This window comes from Mirounga angustirostris, unplaced genomic scaffold (genome assembly GCF_029215605.1).
Source record: "Mirounga angustirostris isolate CCGP_5_RB_7025 unplaced genomic scaffold, mMirAng1.0.hap1 SCAF_13, whole genome shotgun sequence".
In the NCBI taxonomy this organism is placed as follows: Eukaryota; Metazoa; Chordata; class Mammalia; order Carnivora; family Phocidae; genus Mirounga; species Mirounga angustirostris.
The window spans coordinates 60,384,671-60,406,294 of record NW_026991721.1 but is presented as its reverse complement, the minus strand read 5'-3'; the positions used below and the strand labels follow the sequence as shown (position 1 = coordinate 60,406,294).

Genomic DNA, 21,624 nt, shown 5'->3' with positions numbered 1-21,624 from the left:
TTTGGCTGGTCCACAAACAAGACCAGAGTATTTAAATTCAGCACTTCCTAAAAAGGGACAAATGGAGCTCTGAAAAATATTGAAGAGCTAAGCATAAATACCAAAGAGATAATGAATGAAGAGTCATCTAGCTACCTCCCAACCCACCGATGTTTAGTATACAATAAAATGGATGCTCGATCTGTTCACCAGTGACCTTGACTCCAGGATATCACCACTTATGGATGGTAGGCATTTTCGGCTAAAGAGCAAGATTCCAATATCCTCTAGCTCTCATTTGCCTGACAATGGTAGGTAGATGCTCTCAGCCTGCTGCATGTGTGGGTAACTTGCCCCTCTCCTCTGGATGCTTCTACCACTTTGAAGAGCTGTGTGCAGATTGCCTGGGTCTCAATCCTCCCTTGGCACTCTCACACTGACCAGTCCCCTCCTGCCTATTGATGATCACATGCTGGAAACTTCTCTATGGACCACAGAGGAAAGGCTCAGTCACCATCTGTAGTAAAGGTCCAGCAATGAGCTCATATCAGCTAAATACATCAATTGAGTGAATAATGAAAACCCCTACTTTTCAGCATGGGGAGGAAACATAATCTCAGACCTCAAGGGGTTCAGAGTCAAGAGAGAAAACATGAAACTTACTATAAAGCAAAAGCAAAAGTAAGTGGTCAATATGAATCACAATCAAAGTATCCTGGGAGTATTTCATGCTAAGTGGGGTGTTGTTCACTGGAGACTTCACAGAGGAGGTGGCACTTCAATCGAACCCCGAGGATTACGTGCGATTTATATGGTAAGAATGGAGAGGAAAGGTGCTCTAGGTTAAGGACGCATCAGGAGAAAAGGCGAAAAAAAGAAAATTAATTTAGGGAACATAAATAGCCATGGCCAGCCTGTGGAAGCTTTTGAAGGAGGGAGACCTGGTAAAATCTGAATTCTCCTTCCTAAGGAGAGTAGCTTAAAATGAGAAGGAAAGGGCGCCTGGGTGGCTCAGTCGGTTGAGCGACTGCCTTCGGCTCAGGTCATGATCCTGGAGTCCCGGGATCGAGTCCCGCATCGGGCTCCCTGCTCGGCAGGGAGTCTGCTTCTCCCTCTGACCCTCCCCCCTCTCATGTGCTCTCTCTGTCTCAAATAAATAAATAAAATCTTTAAAAAAAAAAAAATGAGAAGGAAGAAGCCAGGGGGCTGTTGATGCTGCTTCCACAGCCTACCTGAGGGAGAGATGGCGGCACTGGGGGCCTCCTTCCCGGGCACCCGCTGGGACCAATTCACCCTAACTGGCTGGTGATACTCGCTTTAGCAGATTTGCCCCAGGAGATGGTCATCCATGCCCAGAGTTTACACAGGCCAGAGAGAACAGCTGTAGAATCTGTAGCCTGTTGTGATACCACGAGAGAGAAAATATCCGATACATGGCGGCCTCAAGCAGGGGTCCCCCGCCCCCTCCACTTACCCAGGCCCATCATGCTCCCCTCCCCTTCCCCAGGCGCGCGTATGGATGTGTTCTTCCTGGGAGAAACTTGGGAGAAGTTCTCAGAATGAGCCTAAACTCTGGGATGTAGTTGTAGGGAATAAATACAGCTAAGAGGTTAAACACAAACTCATTTTGAAAAGTCAATTAGGGGGGCGCCTGGGTGGCTCAGTCGTTAAGCGTCTGTCTTCGGCTCAGGTCATGATCCCACGGTCCTGGGATCGAGCCCCACATCGGACTCCCTGCTCTGCAAGAAGCCTGCTTCTCCCTCTTCCACTCCCCCTTCCTGTGTTCCTGCTCTCACTGTCTCTCCCTGTCGAATGTCGAATGTTGAATAAGGTATGTGGTAATTTAAAAAAATGTCATGTCTTGCAGCTTACTTTTCTGTGAGAGAGAGATCCTTAAACGTGTTTGTTGTTTGGAAAAGAGGGTATGATCAGGGCACCTGGGTGGCTCAGACAGTTAAGCATCTGACTTTGGCTCAGGTCATGATCTCAGGGTCCTGGGATGGAGCCCCACAATGGGCTCCCTCCTCAGCGGGGAGTCAGCGTCTCCCTCTCCCTCTGCCCCTCCCTCTGCTCATGCTCTCTCTCTTTCAAATAAATATATTTTTTAAAGATTTTATTTATTTATTTGAGAGAGAGAATGAGATAGAGAGAGCATGAGAGTGGGGAGGGTCAGAGGGAGAAGCAGTCTCCCTGCTGAGCAGGGAGCCCGATGTGGGACTCGATCCCAGGACTCCAGGATCATGACCTGAGCCGAAGGCAGTCGCTTAACCAACTGAGCCACCCAGGCGCCCCTCAAATAAATAAGTATTTTTAAAAAAAGAAAAGAAAAGAGGATATGATAGAAGACACTTTCTTTCCCCCAAGGATTTAGAGGCTTATATGAAGTTATAAATAATATCAACATTTGGGGTATTATTCCTACCATTAAGTTTTCATCTCAGCTTCCCACAAAGTCAAAAAACCCCTATAAGCACAATTTTTCTTTTATCTGAGTATCTGCTCTCTTCCGAAAAATCTGACTGACAGTTGGCCATGGAATGTATCCCTCTGCAATGCTGTTAACACTGGGCCTTTGCGTGAATTAGAAACAGGAACCCCTCTGGGCACACTCACCACTTGGTGAGTGGAAAGACTGCTGACCTCAGCTTCATGTCTCCCTCAGCCCAGGTTCCTGCTGCAGGAACCACCTATAGAGTGTTTGTGAGGCCCCGGGAAGAAGCTCCTGGGGGTGGGGGTCCCTTGGGGGACTTAGATTATCAGGTAAAGCCCAGAACCCATCTTGGCCTGAGAGGCTGACGTCATAGGAGGCTGTATTATTCTGAGTAATGATGTAGTATCTTCCTTGCAGGCAGTCTCCCATCGGCAGAGACAGCTATGACTTGAGGTGGATATTTCCTTCCCTGGTTAGAGAATTTTCAGTTTCAGATGATCTGTTTGTCTTGTAATCACTCATGTCACCCCCAGCCCTTAGGAAAGTTTCATTAAACGCTGCAGCCGGGCACCAGCTATGCTTTGGGGAACTACGGAGGAGCTGGGTCCAGCCTTGGGGATAAGCGGTGCAGGAGAGGCTTCAGCTTGGAGAAGCAGGACTGAGACCTCTGAGGATGACCAGCAGAGAGACCCGGAGGCAGAAAGGGTGAGCAAGAAGCAGGACTTGTGAGACAGGGAATCGCCGAGTCGTGTGGGGAAAAAAGTCAATGAGGGTAGACACAAAGGGTAGGGGCTCAGACAGTAGAACCTGTGGACCCTGGACTTGCATCAGGGGGCTGGAAACGTGGGGAGAAGGGGGAAAAGTGAAAGAGGATGGAGCCAGGATGGGGAGAGGCATGTCTTCCTGGATGAATTAGGGGTTGGTGTTACCTGTGGAGAAGCTGAGCTCTCGTAGCTCTGCTTGGAGCACCTGGCCTGTGAGACACGATGAGCTGGCAGAGGGGACAGGCTGAGGAGACTGGTTCAGCGCTTGTCCCCTGCGGCTCCTGATGAGGGGCGGGGGAGCAGAACTGCAGGGGCAGCCACCTCCTCTCGGTGACCCAGACTCCCTGGGACTCAGGTGCCCCACACTGCCTCCTCTCTGCTTCTCCCAAGTCTTTGTTCTGCTGTCTGCTTCTTGTCCCAGGTTTCTGGTAAGTATCAGTTCCCAAAACCAAGGTGGCCCCATTCACCCCATCACATCTCACTTGGTATTCTCATCCTTGAACTTAATCATGACCTATTTCTGTTTACGTGTCTGTGGCTGGTCTGTCTCCTTCTGCCAGAATGCAAGTTCCACCCTCAACACTGCATTCCCAGTGTGGGGAACGGCACGTGGCATGTGCCCAGTGAACGCTGGCTGGATGACTGTGGGAGGGCACACATCGGAACAGTGCAAGACTGCTGTGGGAACTGGTAATAAGTGTGCCGACGGCCAGCCCCTGGGGGTGAGTCTGGAGTGTTGTGCCAGCTCATGCTGACAACACCCCCTCCGCTCTATCACCTGCAGTGCCCCCCACCACAGCAGTGAGTCCTGGAAGCCATGCTTGTGAGACATGGCTCTCCCTTTATCCCCCCCACCTGCACCCCACTGTCTCAGCTGTCCTGGCCACAGCGGGCACCCCACCCAAGATGGGAGAATGAAAGATCTCCTGTGAGACAGCGGGGAAGGGAAAGAGGAAAAGAGAGAAATGAGAATACGGAGGGAGACAGAAATGTGTATGTGCATGCATGCACGTGGGCGGTGTTGGGGGCGGGGAGAAGCAGCAGAGGACAGGGAGAGGGAGAGAGAGGGAGGAGGTGGGAGAGAGAGGGAGGAGGGGGAGAGAGAGAGGAGGGGGAGAGAGAGGGAGGAGGGGGGAGAGAGAGGGAGGAGGGGGGAGAGAGAGGGAGGAGGGGGGAGAGAGAGGGAGGAGGGGGAGAGAGAGAGGGAGGAGGGGGAGAGAGAGGGAGGAGGGGGGAGAGAGAGAGGGAGGAGGGGGGAGAGAGAGAGGGAGGAGGGGGAGAGAGAGGGAGGAGGGGGGGAGAGAGAGAGGGAGGAGGGGGGAGAGAGAGAGGGAGGAGGGGGGGAGAGAGGGAGGAGGGAGAGAGACAGAGGGAGGAGGGGGAGAGAGAGAGGAAGGAGGGGGAGAGAAAGGGAGGAGGGGGAGAAAGAGAGAGGGAAGAGGGGGAGAGAGAGAGGGAGGAGGGGGAGAGAGAGAGGGAGGAGGAGGAGAGACAGAGGGAGGAGGGGGAGAGACAGAGGGAGGAGGGGGAGAGAGAGGGAGGAGGGGGGAGAGAGAGGGAGGAGGGGGAGAGACACAGGGAGGAGGGGGAGACAGAGGGAGGAGGGGGAGACAGAGGAAGGAGGGGGGAGACAGAGGGAGGAGGGGGGAGAGAGAGAGAGGGAGGAGGGGGAGAGAGAGAGGAAGGAGGGGGAGAGAGAGGGAGGAGGGGGAGAGACAGAGGGAGGAGGGGGAGAGACAGAGGGAGGAGGGGGAGTCAGAGGGAGGAGGGGGAGACAGAGGGAGGAGGGGGGAGAGAGGGAGGAGGGGGAGAGAGAGGGAGGAGGGGGAGAGAGAGAGAGGGAGGAAGGGGGAGAGAGATGTAGTAGAGGTAAAAAGAAGAGAGCAGAGTGAGAGAGAAAATAAATGTCGTCTGGTTTCCCCAGAGTTTCCAGGTACCAGCCCCAGACCTTTCTGGAACTTAGGTACATTTCTGTTCTTGAATTCCAAGAATTTCCCTCTCCTTACAAAAAATCCCGAGCTGGCTCCACTTGGTTTCTATGGCCTATAACTAGAATCAACTAAAAGAGGAGGGCACTGGGTGCTGGTGCCTGCGCTGTTCCACACCCCAAGTGCCCCTGGCTCCCAATCTGCATTTCCCGAGTCAGAGGCGGGGGGCGGGGGGCAACCTACCCCTGCAGCCCCCGGAGCTGGCATACCTCGCAGGGCCACCCCGCTCACCTGCAGGTCCCAGGGCCACCGACTTGCCTCAGGGCGGCCCTGTCCTCGCTGGTCAGTGTCTGGTCCCAGCCTCAGGCTACCACTTCTGCCTGGGGACTCTGCCTGCCTCTGTCACTCTTGAAACTTGTCCCCGTGGCCTGGGTCCTATCAGCTACCCTTCCTGCCCCGCCATCTGCGGCTCTCCAGCCCCGCCACCTGCTGTCACTTTTCACCTTGCTGTGCTGGCCAGGTGCTGGCCGGGTCCACCCTGAGCTGTTGAGTGTTGAGATGCTGAGTGACATTATCAGCAAGACTTTACAGTGTCTCAGTCTGCCTCTCTGTCTCTTCTTCCCTCCAGACCTTCAGACGATGTTGCCTGGCCTCATCACTTGCCACTTTCTCCGTATCTCAGCTCGGCTCTCCTCTGATTTGCTCCGTTCTGGGGCAGGTTCTGTGTGATGGTGACATAGCAGTAGGGATGCCCCACTTGTATCCTCACGGCTCCTGGCCCAGTGGAAAGACGTGACTCTTCCTGACAGTTCCAGCAAAACCCCTGGGCCTAGATCAGGTCAGGTCGCCACCCTGAACCAACGCCCAAATGTGCCGACCAGACACAGCCTGGGGCACCACAGACGTGCTCCTGGAGCGGAGGGTGTGGCTACGTCCCCCCAGACCACAGGGGCACAGAGGAAGCGGGTGGGTCCTCAAGGAAAATGGGGTTCTTTTATCAGAAGAAGGAATGCTGCAGAAGCAGAACGTAAGTCCACACTTCAGAGCCTTTCACATTTAGAGAAAATCATGTTCTTATTTGAAGGAATAAAGTCTTTGCTGCTAAAAAGTTTAGTCTTATCAGGATACAACGTTTAAAAAAACACTTGCAGAAAAAATCCATAGAACAGAACATGACTGCTAAAATAAAAAAGAGTATCCCATTAGCTTTTAGGATTTTTTTTTTTAAAAAGGGTTTCAGTTAATCAATTTTACTGCGTATTGTTCACTGCATGTCCTACTGTTTTTGAGAATTATGGTTAGGTGGAAGCAGCAGATGATTAGGTGGGGAAGAAACAGCAGAAGCAAAACAACTGAAAGCAAATTAGCAAAAAACTTTCATGACAAATCATTTGGGAATGTGAGGTCATGCGGGAGAGGGACTTAGCGCCGGCAAGATGAAAACAAAAGAATTTTCCAAAAATTCTTAGGCATTGTTTTAGTTCTACATTCTTAATTGAGCTGAGTAATAACAGCACAGAGCGACAAATCTCTCAGAAGCAGCATAGCCGTGTGATCCATACACCGACTGACCATGCGAGGGAGCAGCTGTGTCTGCTGCCTCTGTGTCTTCCTGGCTGTCTGACAGGCACAGAAGTGGGTTTGAGAGATTTGCTATGTATAGGTACGTGCAGGCTTTTTTCTTTCTTTCTTTTTTTTTTTTTTTAAGATTTTATTTATTTATTTGACAGAGAGATAGAGAGAGAGAACAAATACGCAGAGAGGCAGGCAGAGGGAGAGGGAGAAGCAGGCTCCCCGCTGAGCAGGGAGCCCGATGCGGGGCTCGATCCCAGGACCCTGGGATCATGACCCGAGCCGAAGGCAGCCGCCCAACCGACTGAGCCACCCAGGCGCCCCATGTGCAGGCTTTTTTCTAGGAAGAGGGCAGGGGAAGAAAAAGAAGAGAGCAACTGCAACAGCGGTAGGCTGCCTGATTCAACTTGATGAAGAGAGGAAGACAGAGCCTTTCCTAAGAGGGTGTTCAGACCCAGTTAGAACAGCCGTGGTATCTATGCCCCAGAAGCACCGGGGCAGGAGAACACTGTGATTTTAAAAGCACTGAATAGAATCAGAAAAATCTGTATTGGTTAGCTTCTGCTGCAGTAACAATCAACTCCCCAGTCTTAGCTGCTTATAACAACAAACACATATTTCTTGCTCAGAGGTCTGTGGGCTGGCTACAGCTCTGCTGGGCTCAGCCACATCTGGCCCCAGACAGCTGGAGGTCTGCTCCTGTGTCTTCTCATTCCAGGACCTAGGATATTCCCTGACAGATGCCAAAAGCTCGAGGGGATGAGTAGAAACATGGGATGCCTCTTAAAGCCCTCACTGGGAGCTGTCACCGCTTCTATTGATCAAAGCAAGTCAGAGGGCCTCATCCAGAGTAAGTAGAGGATAAGACCCTCGCACAGTGTAGGGAGGGCATGTAACGACGGACAAGTAACACAACCGACCTCAATATGTCAGCTCTCCACTTCTTTGCCTCAAGATGTTGGAAAACTTGGTCAAGCTTCACTGTTTTCATCTGGGGAGATAATACTGTTTACCTCACAGGGTGAGGGTGAAAGTGGATGATGGGTGTACAGTGCTTAGCACAGTGCCCTGGACAGAGTCGGTGCTCCATGTAGCAAAACTCACATGATATTATTATTGATCTGAGGTACTGTGTTATAGGCAAGGCACGCCTGCTTGTTAGGAGGGTGATGACCGGCTCCGGGGAGAAGGCAGGACCATGACTGACAGCTCAGATGGGCACAGTCCAGGGCAGAGGTGGGGAGGTGGTGGTCAGGCAGGCAGGTAAGAGTTTAAGGTGGTGGGAAGGCCATGGGCACACTAGACCCAAGTGTCATAAACACTGGGTGATGAATGAATGGACGGATGTATGGATGAGAGATGGCTCAGGTCAAGTCCCCTACGGACAGCTCTGGGAGGGCAGCTGGTCTGAGGGGGGTTGTGGCTTTATCTTCCCACCCCAGGACAGAGGACAGCCTGGCCACTTCCGCTGGTGGAGGCATACTTTGCTCCCCGAGGTTGAACCTGCCAGGCCTCACTCCTTTGCCTTGCCCCCACTGTTGGGTCACCTCTCCATACTGTCCCCCATATCCTGCCCTGTATTTCCCCTTCCCCGAAGGAACCCCCTCTTTGAACCAATTCCAGCCCTCCACATGCCATCGTCTGCATCCTCAACTCTTCATTCAAACCTTCCACCTGCCTCCCCACCTTACGTTCTCCCTCAGAGCCACAACTCTACAGCCCTCTGCGCAGAAGGCAGTTCAGGCCCACACAGCCCCTGGGTCTCAGGATAGAGTAGTGAAGCTCTATCTCTTGCTCCTTGATGCCTCTGCTCCTCCACCTTTTTGTCAAACCTCCTGCCTCCCCTCGACCTCTCTTCCCTACAACCACCAGGAACATCCTCGGCCATCCCCCTTTGTTCTATGAAGCTGGCCCCCGCTCATCACCCCATACTGATGGCCAGTCCAGGTGGGTGTCTCACGTGGGCGCCAACCCAGCCCACTGTAGGGACGGAGACTCAGATCTCTGGGGAAGCTGCAGAGAAGTGGCCTCTAACTCACTGTGGCCCCTGCAGAATTATGCTGGAGGACCTGTACAAGGTGAGTTATTTTGAGAGAATTCTCTGTGCTCTGAAGCAGAGGAGATTTTGCCACCTTCTCAAACGATTTTAGTAGGTCTGGAAAACAAAACCATGCACGACACAACGCTGGAGACACTGTGGGTACAGTTGCCATTTCCAGCATAGACTGGTGGGATCATCGCAGCGTGAAATTGCAATAAATAGGCCCCGTCATGTTGCCGAAGCCAGCGCAAGCTCATGCACGGGCTGCTTCCTTCTTCAGAGCAGGTCTCCGCCTTGTAGGGGGCGCACAGAAGCTGAGATCCGAGGGCGTGCCCTTTTCCCAGGGACCACTGAAGGCAATGGCAGCCCCCCTCCCCCGCGCCTCAAGCCAGGTCCCCACACCTGACGACGGCACGTTGGGTGGCCAAGACTGTTTGCAGAACAGACTCTGAAGCCTTCCTGGAGGGCACAGCCTCTACCCCCGCTGCCTCTCCATCTCCTGCCTTCGCTGCTTCCCGAGCAAAGTCACCAGATCATCTCGAAATGTGAACTGTCCCGGAGTCAGGGAGCCCTGATGCCCCGCTGTTTCTTTCCCTGTGGGTCTTACAGACTTTCCCTGATAGCCCCTCCAGAGACGGAGATCCCATGCTGCAGAGCAAGGCCTGGGCTGTTGCCAGTGGGGGCTTTTCTATTCAGCTCTGCGGTGGACACACGTTGAAACCTGCTGAGATCAGGCCGTGGCTGTCCGTGAAGGATGCCCGACCTGGGAGCCAGGGAAGGGCCTGCATACCTCACTGGGAGCACGCGAGCAGCTGGGCCCTCTGTCTCTGTCCCACCCAGCCAATACCAAGCACCCACTCATTGCTGGGGCCTATACAAGGGCCTGGGGATTCAGAGATGAATGAGATCCACTGCCTGTTCTCAGGGAGCTCATGGTCTCTTCAGGAAAACAAATACAAAACGGCGAAATCGCATGATGGGAGCTATCACAAAGGTATATATATGAAGTGAGGACGTCATGCTTGGGTTGAATCCGGAGGAAGTACACGTTTGCAGGGAAGTCGTGGGGAGAAGTCCCAGGCAGGTGGGACGGCACATGCAAAAGCAAAGGGGCATCAGAGAGCACAGTGTCTCCACATCCTAGAAGCAGCTTGTGTGGTGTGGCTGGGCATAAAACATCAAGGGGCAGAGAGGGGCTAGGACTCCAGACAGATAGAGAGGGGCCAGGTGGTGAAGGCCTCTGTGTGCACACTTGGGAATTTGGGTTCTCCTTGCAACAGGAGGCCTGGGAGAGCTGGAGGCAAAGACAGTATTGGGGTGAGGTGCCGGGGCAAGACCCGCAGCAGGCAGGCAATTTCCAATGTGTTCACTGGAGCCCAGGGAAGCTGGCTGCATCTGCCTCTTGCTGCGAAGCGGGGGCTCTGGCTACAAGGTCGAGACTGGTTAGACCCCAAAACACAACGTCTCACAGCATTGGGAGGCTGAGTTCCATCAGCCAGTGCTACCTGTCCCGCAGCCTCACAGACACTTCCACGTGGCCAGACCCCATAGGCCAAAGCAGAGGGACACCAGGGTATGTGTGCCCTTTGGCCCCAAGAGCGACAGCTGTGTTGCAGTCATAGGTTCTGCTGGGACCGAGGGCGGGTCCCAGGTGGGGCTGGTGTCAAGCATAGCCCCGTGCTTCCTTCCCTCGCTCTCCTCGAGGGTTGGGCCCTTCCTGTCCACTGGATGGGCATTTTATTAATCAGGAGTCATTGCAAGAGGCCTGGGGGCCTGACCGAGTCCAAGGTGGGCTCATGGACAGAGAGGCAGGGCGGGCACCACCTCCTCACATGACCCAGGAAGAGGGGAGGAGAGGCTGGGAGGTACCAGCGTACCAGCCTTGGGCCCCTGGACGGGGAGCTCACAGAGCATCCCGCTCCTGCTTCTCCCTGAGGGATTCAACACAGAGGCCTTGTGAGTGGTGGGGGTTGGAGGAAGACGGGCAGGGAGGGCCTTTCCTTCTCTCCCTCTGGGCAGCGCCATGATCCAAGTTCCTCAGGGACGGCCCTGTGGTGCCTATGGTACCAAATGCTGAGTTCAGGAATCGGGAAGCTGTCATGAGGTCACTGTACTTAGACATTCCTGGACAAGAGGAGCAGCCCTTCCAAGGGGTCCCAAAGCACAAGGGTCAGGGTCGGCCCAGTATTTCTGGCCAGGACTGTATAAGCCCCGTGGAGCCTGGCTTCTCCTTTCATAATGACAACAGGGGTGCCTGGGTCGCTCAGTCGTTAAGCATCTGCCTTCGGCTCAGGTCATGATCCCAGGGTCCCGGGACTGAGCCCCACATCCAGCTCCCTGCTCCGCTGGAAGCCTGCTTCTCCCTCTCCCACTCCCCCTCCTTGTGTTCCCTCTCTCGCTGTGTTTCTCTCTGTCAAATAAATAAAATCCTTAAAAAAATAATGACAATAATAATTAATATCTATTGAGAATACACTAGGCACCAGGCACTCTTATAAGTGCTTTACATTTATTAACTAATTTAATTCTTACAACTCTAGAAGGTCATTAAAAAATGATCTTCACTTTAAGTCTTCCTATCAATAGCCACGATCATCTATGAATGTAAGGACTGGACAGCTTGCTCCAAGCTGTCACTGGCCGGGAGCTTCTGCCTTCCCTACAGCCCTGGCTGCACAGCTGTAGGATCGGGTGGGTGCTCCAGGCTGGTCTGGCACCTGGATGGTGCTGCGCCTGGAGCTGCTTCCCAGCTTGGGGCTGCCACATAACTGCTGCTTATGCCAGGAGCAAAGCCAGCCCTGTGGTCAGTGCCATGCTGGCCACGTGAGTCGGACTTTTTAGCAACGTCAGCAGAAAGGGCACATAGTGTGCCCAGGAGGGTGGGGCGGGCTGAGCCCAGAGGCTGGCCATGAGTGGGGCGGCAGTCCGAAAATGTTGACCTCTAAACAGGGGACGTCCCCAGGGCCCAGTGGTGCAGAGTGCCTCTGTGAGCCCCGCTCTCGGTACAGAGTCTCAACAGCTGGCTCGGCCTGAAAGCCCTGCCTATTAAAAGAACTACCTCTCTGGCATCAAGTATCCCCCAAAAGCTGCTTTGTGTGGCACAGAAGAAACAGAAAGTGGCTTAAAACATAAACTTGGGGCATGACTGTGTCCAACGGTGAGCCCACCAACTCAATACAGGAGACAGAAAAGGGCAGTTGGAGATGTAGGAGGAAAGCAGGCTTGTTCTGGGAGCCAGCGGGAGCCAAGAGAGGGCAGGATCAGGGCAGAAGGGACACAGAGTGAGGCTGCGGTCAGGAGCTCCTGGGTGGGTCACCACGGAGGGAGACTGAGGCCGGAGGGCATGGCTGTGAAGTCCGAGCTGGGCAGTGAAGCCTGAGGCCTGGGGCCACCTGCTCTCAGAGGCCACTGGGCCTTGAGGGAACACATTTTGGACAGTCTGGTTTTCCTTTCTGCTTCTCTCCTTCCCCTGGACATCCTTGTATGTTAAGTAACAACAATTACCAAAATTCACCTAGCATCCGTTAAGGGCAGACACTGCGTTAAACAAACACGCTATGTGACTTTCTCATTAAGTCTCAAGCTGCTCCATTTGGGAAAGTCTGTTACTGTGCTGTTACAGAGATGAATAATCTGAGGCTCAGAGAGGTTCAGAAACGTGCTCAAGGACACACAGCTCAGAAGTGGTAGAGCCGAAACAGGAGCCCAGTGGTCTGACTCTCGAGCTTGTGTCTTTCATACCACGGTCTCCTGGGCTCCCCCGGTGAAGAGACCTCATCCCTGGCTTTCAGGTAGTGGGTGGTGGCCTAGGGCTCCTACAGAATCCCTCCTGGGAGCCTGCTGGAAAATGAGCCAGCCTCCCATCTGTCCCCAAGAGCTGACCTCTAAGTCCCTGTAGTAATCCTGCTCTGGAAAATCATGAACTCCACAGGAGGTCAAAGGCAGAGCTGGGCACCGCCCTGCCAGTCCAATCGGGCCTGGCCCTCCCGCGGCCGACTTCCAGGGAGGCAGGACCAGAATATCCCCACTCTCCCTCCACGGTGGCAGCACACACACGGGCCTCCATTCGCTCTGGAAATCGGGCAATTTTTCACTTAGAACCAGCTGAAAACAAACTTTATGCCTTCAAAATTATACATTCACAGAACATTTCTAGACTCTGGAATAGGATTAGGCGGTAATGATATAATTGATGGTTAAGTGTGTAGATAAAATGAATGTGCTGAATCCTTTCTGTAATTATCTCTCCAAGGAGCCCTGGCCGTTGTAATTACTGTCTGAGGCCGAAATCACAAACCAGCTGTAGTTTTAAGCAAAATGTGTTGAAACCCCTGCCAGACGGAGTGAAAGTCAGTCACGAGCAGCATGGGGCCCCCAAGGACTCATCAAAGGGGGCACAGCCCTTGCAGAGAGAGGCTCGTCCCCCAAACCTGGGGAATGTGTTCTCACAACTGCTTTGCACTCCCGGCCCTGACCGTCACTCCAGTGCTGTCCACACCCTGCTGGGGGCCAATACACCAAATTGGGTTTTAAATCCAGGTCTGGATTAAGCAAAATGGCTGTCTCCACTGATCAAATGAGTCCAATCATGACCTTTGCTTTGTGGAAGCTAAGCTCCTGCCGGGATAATTATGCTCAATTCACGTATTCATTCAAACAGCACAGAATTGTGAAGTGCCTCCTACAGGCCAGGTGCTGTGTGAAGGACTGGGTATTTGCAGGTGAACAGAGCAGACAGGGCTCCTGCAGGGTTGGACCATGCTGCTTAAGTTATCCTTGACATGGGCAGGAACCTGCTAAAGATCTCACACATCTGGACCAGCATGTGGAGATGAGGCTGGGGACAAGACAGTATCAGGAAGGGGTGGATGTGCTGGAGCTGACGGAAGGCCCAGAAGCTGCTGCTTGCCGCAGAGCCTGTTGGAGGCAATGGGCTTGGTTGTCAGGCCTCTGGTGTCTGCAGTCTCTGGCAAGCATTCAGCACTTACCGGGATGCCCACCATGTGCACAGGTTCTGCTCCTCTCTGGTTCATTCCTTCTGCCCTCAAACTATGGATCCCATACCTGATCGTTGCTGTGCAGGACTCTAACTAGATGTGAACAGGGCAGAACCCAGCAAAAGGGAACGCTTACCCTAAGTGTAAGGAGCCCAGAGTCAGACCACTGGGCTCCAGTCAAACAATCTGACTACTTACTTGTGTCTATGTCCTTAGACTCTAAAGCCCAGGGGTTGTGGGGCTAGAATTTCCCCCACCTTATCTCTAGTGCAGAATGCTTGGCACCTGCTCAGAAATATCTGGTTTATCAATGAAAATAAATCATCACATGCTAGGGAGGAAGGAGGCAGACAGGACTGGTACACTCTACTACCGGAGGGAAGTCAAAGGTTCCCATTCTCTCTCTTTCTCTCTCCACTTTTCCTCACTAGTCTGTGCTCCTGGAAAGAAAGTGCCATGTGTTTTTATTGCTGAATCTTCAGTGTCTAGACATTGCGTAGTACAGAGTGACCCTAAGTAAGTGTTTATTGAGTAAGAGCATCAGTAAAGCTATCAGAGTGCTGAAAGGTTACCTGCACTGACGCCGATGGCCAGGGGAGGGCAGCAAGGGCAGCAGAGCTGATGGCAGATGCCCAGGAGAGCGAGGTTTGCTCTTTGGGGATCGCTGGGCATTGAGGCAAAAGTCCTATTATTCATGTGAATATTTGGGGACACTTGGAGGCACCAGGACAGGAGAACATTGCCGACAGAAGTCCAATGAAGCCCAGCGTCCTAAAGGAGGGAGACCAATTTGAGCGGGTGGCTAGAGAGGCTAGGGACCAGTGCCAGAGTGGAATGTGCACCGAGGGGCTGATGTGCAGGATCCCAAGGGAAGGAGTCTAGAGTCACAGGGCTGGCAGCACAAGCCCCATACAGAACAGCTCCCAAAGCTCAGACTTACTCTTGGGGCTCTGGTTCTTAAAGTGACAAGTGTCCTGAAAGTCAGGCCTGATACCACCCCGCCCATCCTGCTTTGGGCTCAGGAGCAGTAGGAGGAGAAGGCCAAGACCAGACCGGGCTGTGTGGAGGGATGCTCCCAAGGGCCCCCACAGGTGTTGGAACTGGCAGACCGCCAGATTGTTGGAAGCGCTCCTCATCTCAGTCCATTTTCCCTGGTGCACAACGTGCTGACGGCACGTGCAGAGATGTGACAGGAAGCAGGTGGGGCGCCGGCTGCAGCTGCCTGCCAGGATTGCCTCTCACCTGGAGAGGTTCTCAGTGGGGGCTGCTGGTCTGGCAAACACAGGCTGCAGACTTGATTTGCTGTCCTGTGGTGCCCATGTTGGCTAGAAAATGCTTTGTTTCCAGGAGGACAATGGAGCCCAGAGCTGTTGTGGGTGGACCTCAGGGGAATGGAGGGATTCGCCCCTGGAAGGTTAGAGAGACATCGCTAGGGGCCAAGGAGATGGTGTTTCCTGGCAGTATGAAGGGAATCTGCCTGAGGGTGGAAAACAGTGTCCTTCAAATCAAGGGAAGCCCTCTGTACCTCAGTGGGTGTGACATGGCCAGCTAACCCAAGTGGGAGGTAGGACACATGTCCCTTCAGGGTGCTCTGAGTGTCAGGAGCTTTGGGAGGTCCTTAGCCCGGGAGAATATGAAGAGGCACATAACCTCAGGTTTTTTGACCAAAGCCTTCATGGGGGCAAATTTGCTCCATGATGCTTCCAAGTGTCCCAGTTGTGAAAAACAAGCGGCCCTGGGTCAAGTCCATGCTTCCTTGAAGAAGCCCAGCTCCCCAGTGGAGACAGAAGATCTGATTTCTAAGTACCAGTCTGGTGCGGGCCTCGGGAAGTGGTGAGACAAGCAGGGTCTAGAGAGTGGAAGTGCAGTGGGGAGGCAGAAGGATGAGGATTGTGTGAGGTGGTGAGAGAGAGACCAGGTAGTAAGACAAAGGCAAGAGCGCACCTTCCCTACGGTGTTCTTTTCAGCCTTTGTCTATGTCCATGTAAAACGTCAGTAGGCATGTCTTCCTCTGAGTCCTTCCCTTCCTATCATTTGTGACTGCAGAGTCAGAAAGCATTGTAAAGAGCTTTCTGAATATATGGAGTCTATCTAGGCTCCCAGCAATTGAAAATGCCTATTTTTTTCTTCTGAGTCTTTGAAAATCTTCATTTGAAAGCTGATGATAGAATCTGACCATATCCCAACATGATCTCTTTCACTACCATGATCTCAATGATGATACAGTAATTTTCCCCAAGGGCCTAATTACTTCTACTTTGCCAAAGAGTTCTTGTTTTTCTACATGTTTTCTTTCTTTCTTCTCTTTCTTACTTTCATATACATTTTTTCTGACCTGAACTCACTGTCTACATTTATGAGATAGATGAAGCACCCTGTTAATTACCTGCCCAGCACCCACTCCTCCCTAATTTCCTCCGTCCTAAGTGAACCTTGAATTTGCCAGGTTTCCATTTCTCCCCACACACCTATGCATCTCCCAGGAAGAGGATCCATCTCTGGAGTTGGATCTGTTTGGCCCACATAACCCCATTCCTTTTGCCAGTGACGGGTTCAGAAATTGGCATCTTCTGGCCGATGGCAAGTAAGGGGAAAGTTTGTTGAGGGCTCGAGAAATTCTTTCCTTGCTCCCAACAGAAATCAAGAAGAAGTGCATTCTCCTCTGGTTATTTTTATGTCTGGACACAAGGCCTAGAGCTGCATCCATCTTGCCACCAACCTGAAGATGGACCAAAGAGGGAAGATGGCACAGCAGCCTGGAAAGATCCAGAGTTCCTGACCTTGTCATTAACCACCGTAGGGAATCTACAATCCCTGAGCCCTGTCCAACTCTAACTCCTCAGGCAGATGATACATTTCTCATTGTTTAATTCAGTTGGTGGCAGGATCTTGTTCTTCACCTCCAAAGTCTTCTGATACATCTTGCCAGCAAAGCAACTCAAGGGCTTGTCAGATCCTCTTGTTTTTAACCAAAGAAGACTTCCAGGACCTGTCTCCTTGGTGGGTTTCTCCTTCATGATGAGATTCTGCCTCTGCACTAGTGTTACGATTTGTTTCAGGAAAGCGCTACCCCTCTGCCTGTGATCGCCCCTTGGTGGGGTCACCCTGCTAAGCCCCACGTGTATCATTCTCGTTGAGTTTTCTACCTCAGGTACATGGCTTTCCTTTCCACACCAACCTGCCCGTTTCTAAGTGGTCTGCTGACGTGCCTGCGAGTCCACAGACTTCGCACTGGGTTATTGTGCTTGTTCTCTGTGTGGGATACATTAGAATGCTGGTCACTTACAGCTGGGCTTCTGATCTTACCTTCCGTGTATCGCTGACACCCCTGGTCCCAAAACTCTTTTTTCCACATCCTACTTAATATCATCCATAGGGACTAGTCTGGTGTATTACCAGTTTTGTCGTGTTATTTCTCTTTTCCTCCTGGTATTCACTTTTAAATCCTCTTGATGGGATTAGCTAATCAACCGCTAGTTCCCCCATGTCTTTATAAGATCTGCATTCTTGGCTGAAAATGATTTCTTCTGGTATGTTAAGCCATGGTTCAGAACCTTACCTAAACATCAGCCTGATTTTGTGAGGCAACCGTTGATCATCTTCGAGGCATTCCTTCTAGAGTTCCAAAGGACAAGGGGAAGAAGTAAGGAAAACACCACTTACGTTCTCAAGTCTTTCATTTTCCCACCCTAAAACCATTATCTCTGAAGATGTATCCATGTTTGTTCCTAGTGGGTTGTCTATGGTTCACGAGAAACAGTAAATTTGACCAGTCTCAGCTGACTCTTTATTACACCTTATTGACCATCAGGAGGTCATCCTGCCATCACATCTTCCAGGTCCATCCGCAGCTGCCTCACGACAGGGAGTCACCAACCAGGGTCTTTTTAAGCTTCCCTCCACGCAGTTTTCTTCACACTCAAGTTCTTGGGGTTTCTCCTTCATCTGCGCTTCTCTTCCAGAAACTGTGGCTTCCTCTCAATGGGATAGATCTCATTTCTCTTGGGCATTGTTCTACTCATTCTAGCTTCTTTTCTATTGAGGGAGATTTCCACCATCTTCAGGTTTCATCTTGAGCACCGCTAGGCTGTGGCAAACTATGTGACAACAAATGGAGTGGCCCAAATCCAATATCCGCCAAATGTACTTCTGGGCAGCCCCAAGTCCATAGATGTTCTGCTAAGTCTTTGGGTTGCAAGGAATAAAGGCTCACTCAAGGTAGCTCAATAAAAAGGTTTAACTAGGGATGGTGGTGGTGATTTATCGTGAAAACACTCACGGGGCAATAGTGGAAATGGATTCTCACAGAAGATCAAGAGCAGGAACCCTGGTAGGCGTAGGTCCTATGACCAATTGAGCAGGTGTTTTGGGTCCAAGGTAACTCCTAGAACCTCTGCATCACAACTTCTGGATCTTGACTCTACTCCACTATTAACTGAATTCAGCTGTGTTCTGTTCTCTTTTTACTGACTGGCTTCTTCATCTTCTATTGAGCATATATTTCTACTCACTACAGTTTCAGCATACTTAGAATGTGGTTTTTCTGTGGCCAACCAAGACCTCTAAAGCCTCTCTCTATTTCATAGTCCTGCTGATGCCTCATTTTCTTGACATATGCAGGGTCACTGGCGGTATCTAATGGATCCAACCCACTTTAGGGTATCATGAAACCATGTCGTATGTTACTGGGCAGCCCATAGACTGGCTGCTGGGAGCATGTGCCCTTCTTGACCCAATAACCCCATACATTTTACAAATCATGGTGATTAGGACTGCTTCTTCAACAGATGGTAGGGGTGGAGCTGTGTGTGCAGGCAGGGGCGGCTAAGATGGGGCAGGCACCGTGAGTTACATACTCAGTGCAATTCCCTTGCAGGGCTCTGCCTCCCAAGCTGCTCTGTGTCCCACCCTTGCTTCATTTTCCTGACCTCCAACCTTGAAGTCTGTCTGATCAGCCTCTCCAGTCTCAGGTTACAGCTCCACCTCTCGCCTCCTAGCCTGTCTTCTTAGTGTTGCTTGATTGAAGCTCCTGTGGCTTGGTCAGGGGGTACACTCCCATCAAACGTTTCCATGGCAGCCTTGCTAGGGACGACCCAGCATTCCTGAGCCCTGGCCTCCCCAATGGCATCAGCATACGCTACTTGAGATCAAACATGCTCCTCTCTATCAGCCCACACTCAGCTCCAACACTGGCTCCCCCTAGCCTCCTTCTTGTTTTCTGGAACAGAGGAATCTCCCCAGAAGTTTAAATTCACATTCTAGGTGAAGGTTTCACACCATTAGGAAACACCAGTGATAGAGTGACCTCTCCTCTTCTATGGTGTGCGTGCCTCAGTGCCTCCACTTGCTGGTGGGATTTCTTCCATTCTCTCCTGCAACACTGTCTTCTCTGTTAAGCTGGGTTTTTAGGAACATTTTTCAGACTGTTTCATCTCTTCCAATGTCTTAGCATTTGTTTGATTAAGGCCCAAAGGACACAGTGAGTGTTTGTATTCTGAGTTGGGAGGGGCAGCCTCTGGCATCAACTTTGAGCCCTTTAGGACTTTAGAATAAATGCTCAAAGACTGTCCACAGCAGGACCTGCTGGAAGTGAATGGAGGTGGGGGCTGTGAATTAGAGCCAGGAGGAGAGGACTTAGCAGGAAGAAACTTCTGCGTCAGGGCTGATGCTGAAATGAGAGATGAGGACTAGGCAGAGGTGTGGCATGCCTATTCAACTGTCAGGGGCAGGACATGGCAGGTGCATGGGAGTACAGGGTGCAGTTGATCCGAAGGGTCAGTTTTAAAGTGCAGAGCAGAGCATGGGGAAGAGGCCGGGCTGTTCCAGATAATCTGATCAAAGTTGACAGAAGAATAAGAGCAACGTCTGGATGCTGGCAAAAGGCTCAACAGGATCCAGGTGGAGAAAGAGGCCCTTTCCAGGTGGAGCCAGGTTGGAAAAGGGCAGAGCTGCTTTCAGGACATGGGAGTGCACAGGGGGTGTACAGAAGAAACCTGGGGATCCAGAGACCCTGGAAGAGAGGAGCCAGGGGATCATCTGGGCCTCAGTTCTGGTCATTAGGGAAGGTGGAAAGAGGCACTGCTTAAATCCTGGGTGCTCTGCACAAAGCTACTCCTAACCCTGCCTATGGAGTGACATATGCTTCCATAGGCCACCAAGGCAAGATGGAGCCATGCTGTGCCTGAGTCAGGAGGGAGGAGCATCTGTGTGCTCTCCGTGGGGAGCTGGGCAGAGGCCCAGGACCATGTGTCTCCAGGTGAATGGCCACACACCCATCATCCCTTCTCTCCCCTGTATCTTGACCTTTCCTTCCCCATTGGCCTTTTCTGCCTATACAAATGCTCAAATTCTTGCTTCCGAGAAAGAAAATCTCACTCTCGAAATCCTTCATCACTGTCTACTGACTGGCCTGTCTCTTGCCTTCCCATTTCAGCCAAGAAATGTGAAAGAGTTGTCTGTGTTTATTAACTCCTCCTCTATCTCCAGGCTGGATGCCACTGGATGCCACCACTCCGCTGAAACTGCTCTCCTTGAGGGGAGGAAACATATAGACATAAAAACTCAGGGTAGTCAGCCCAACCAACCCATGTATATGGAACCACAAGAGTGCTATCTTCCTCTCAAGATATTTGAGAAATTTGAAGGAAAGCAGAGAGATGGGCATAGTATTGAGGAATGATTTTAAAGTATCACTAAGTTTAACTTGACAATGACTTGAACAGATTTTGCTAACTTGCTAACTTCCCAAATTTTGTCTTGGTCTGCTCCTGATACCACCTTGACATTGACCGCCTTACTGTTACTCTGTCCCCTTGTGCCTCTCTCCAGTCCTTGCTCCCCCACATGCTCCTTGTTTGGAGGACACCTATCTGTCTGAGCCCCTTGATGACCGCTGTTCCAGAATTATCTTTCCAGTCCCCACTCTAGGCCTCAGTGGGAGAGGGCTGCACTCGAAGACTCAGCCTGTGTGAATGGACAGTCTTTCTTTCCCGAGTAGGGTCACAGCTGAGTCTGGATTCCCCAGTATTGATACACCAGCTATGTGGGAAAACCTGCAACCTCCCTTAATTCAGGGAGAGCTTTTGTTGGCAAAGCTCAGAGCTTTCTGACATGCTCTTCCTCACAGGACCTGGGGCTTAACAATCAGGCTAATTAGCCTTTTGTCAGCAGATTATGAGCATAGGCATTTTCACTTCAAAACTGGGTGAACAAACCTGTCTTCTCCCATGGCCTTGGGCCCAGATTAGAATCTGACTGGCTGTCAGCTAAGAGAAGGGCAGGAGGTAGGAGCTCAGTGTGCACATGCGTGCGTGAGTGTGTGTGCGCGTCTGTGTGTGTGTGTGGGGGGGGGCGTAGATGGTTAAACTTGAAGTCACTTAATTGTGAACAGCATGTGTCTTCCAGAGGAGCATTTTTTAGAATGCATGGTGTCAAACACCACTGCTCTCAGCTCATATATTGAAACTCCTTCATCCCCCCTCTCCTTGTCAGCCCACCATCCTCTCATTCCTGCCCTCCAACAGCCTATCCCTTCTCTACCATTCCACATCCATCCGGTCAGCAGAGCGGCCTGGATATCACACCGAACTCCTCTCTCTCCTGGGCCTCCCATAAACCTCGGCAAGACTTTCTTCCCGCCCACCTCTCTACTTGCGGCCTCTCTACTCAGGCCTGAGCACGAGCACAGCTCACCCAGACCCTACAGCGGCGTCTGCCCCCAGCCTCATCCCTCTCGCCCACGCTCCTCCAGATGGGCGACGCGATCCTTTTGAAGCATAGATTTGGGCATGCTGCAGCTCGTCTTAAAATCATTCCAAAGGCCCCTACTATCCCCAGCAGAAAGTCCAAATTCCTTAATGGATGAACAAGCCTGTCCCTCTGTTTCGGGCCTCATTTCCACCCCCAAGGACCC

At 51.9% G+C, this 21,624-nt stretch overlaps 1 protein-coding gene and 1 long non-coding RNA gene across 2 annotated transcripts in view; one reads left to right on the top strand and one right to left on the bottom strand.

Moving 5' to 3' along the window:
* SYT9 (synaptotagmin 9) overlaps positions 1-21,624 on the bottom strand; it is a 200,654-nt gene that overhangs the window by 15,028 nt on the left and 164,002 nt on the right. The gene's annotated exons all lie outside the window — the stretch shown is intronic.
* Positions 1,245-6,239, top strand: LOC123857407 (uncharacterized). The gene is made up of 4 exons (XR_006793860.3): positions 1,245-1,810; positions 2,944-3,115; positions 3,735-3,896; positions 5,731-6,239. It is a non-coding gene; the product is annotated as an uncharacterized LOC123857407 (long non-coding RNA).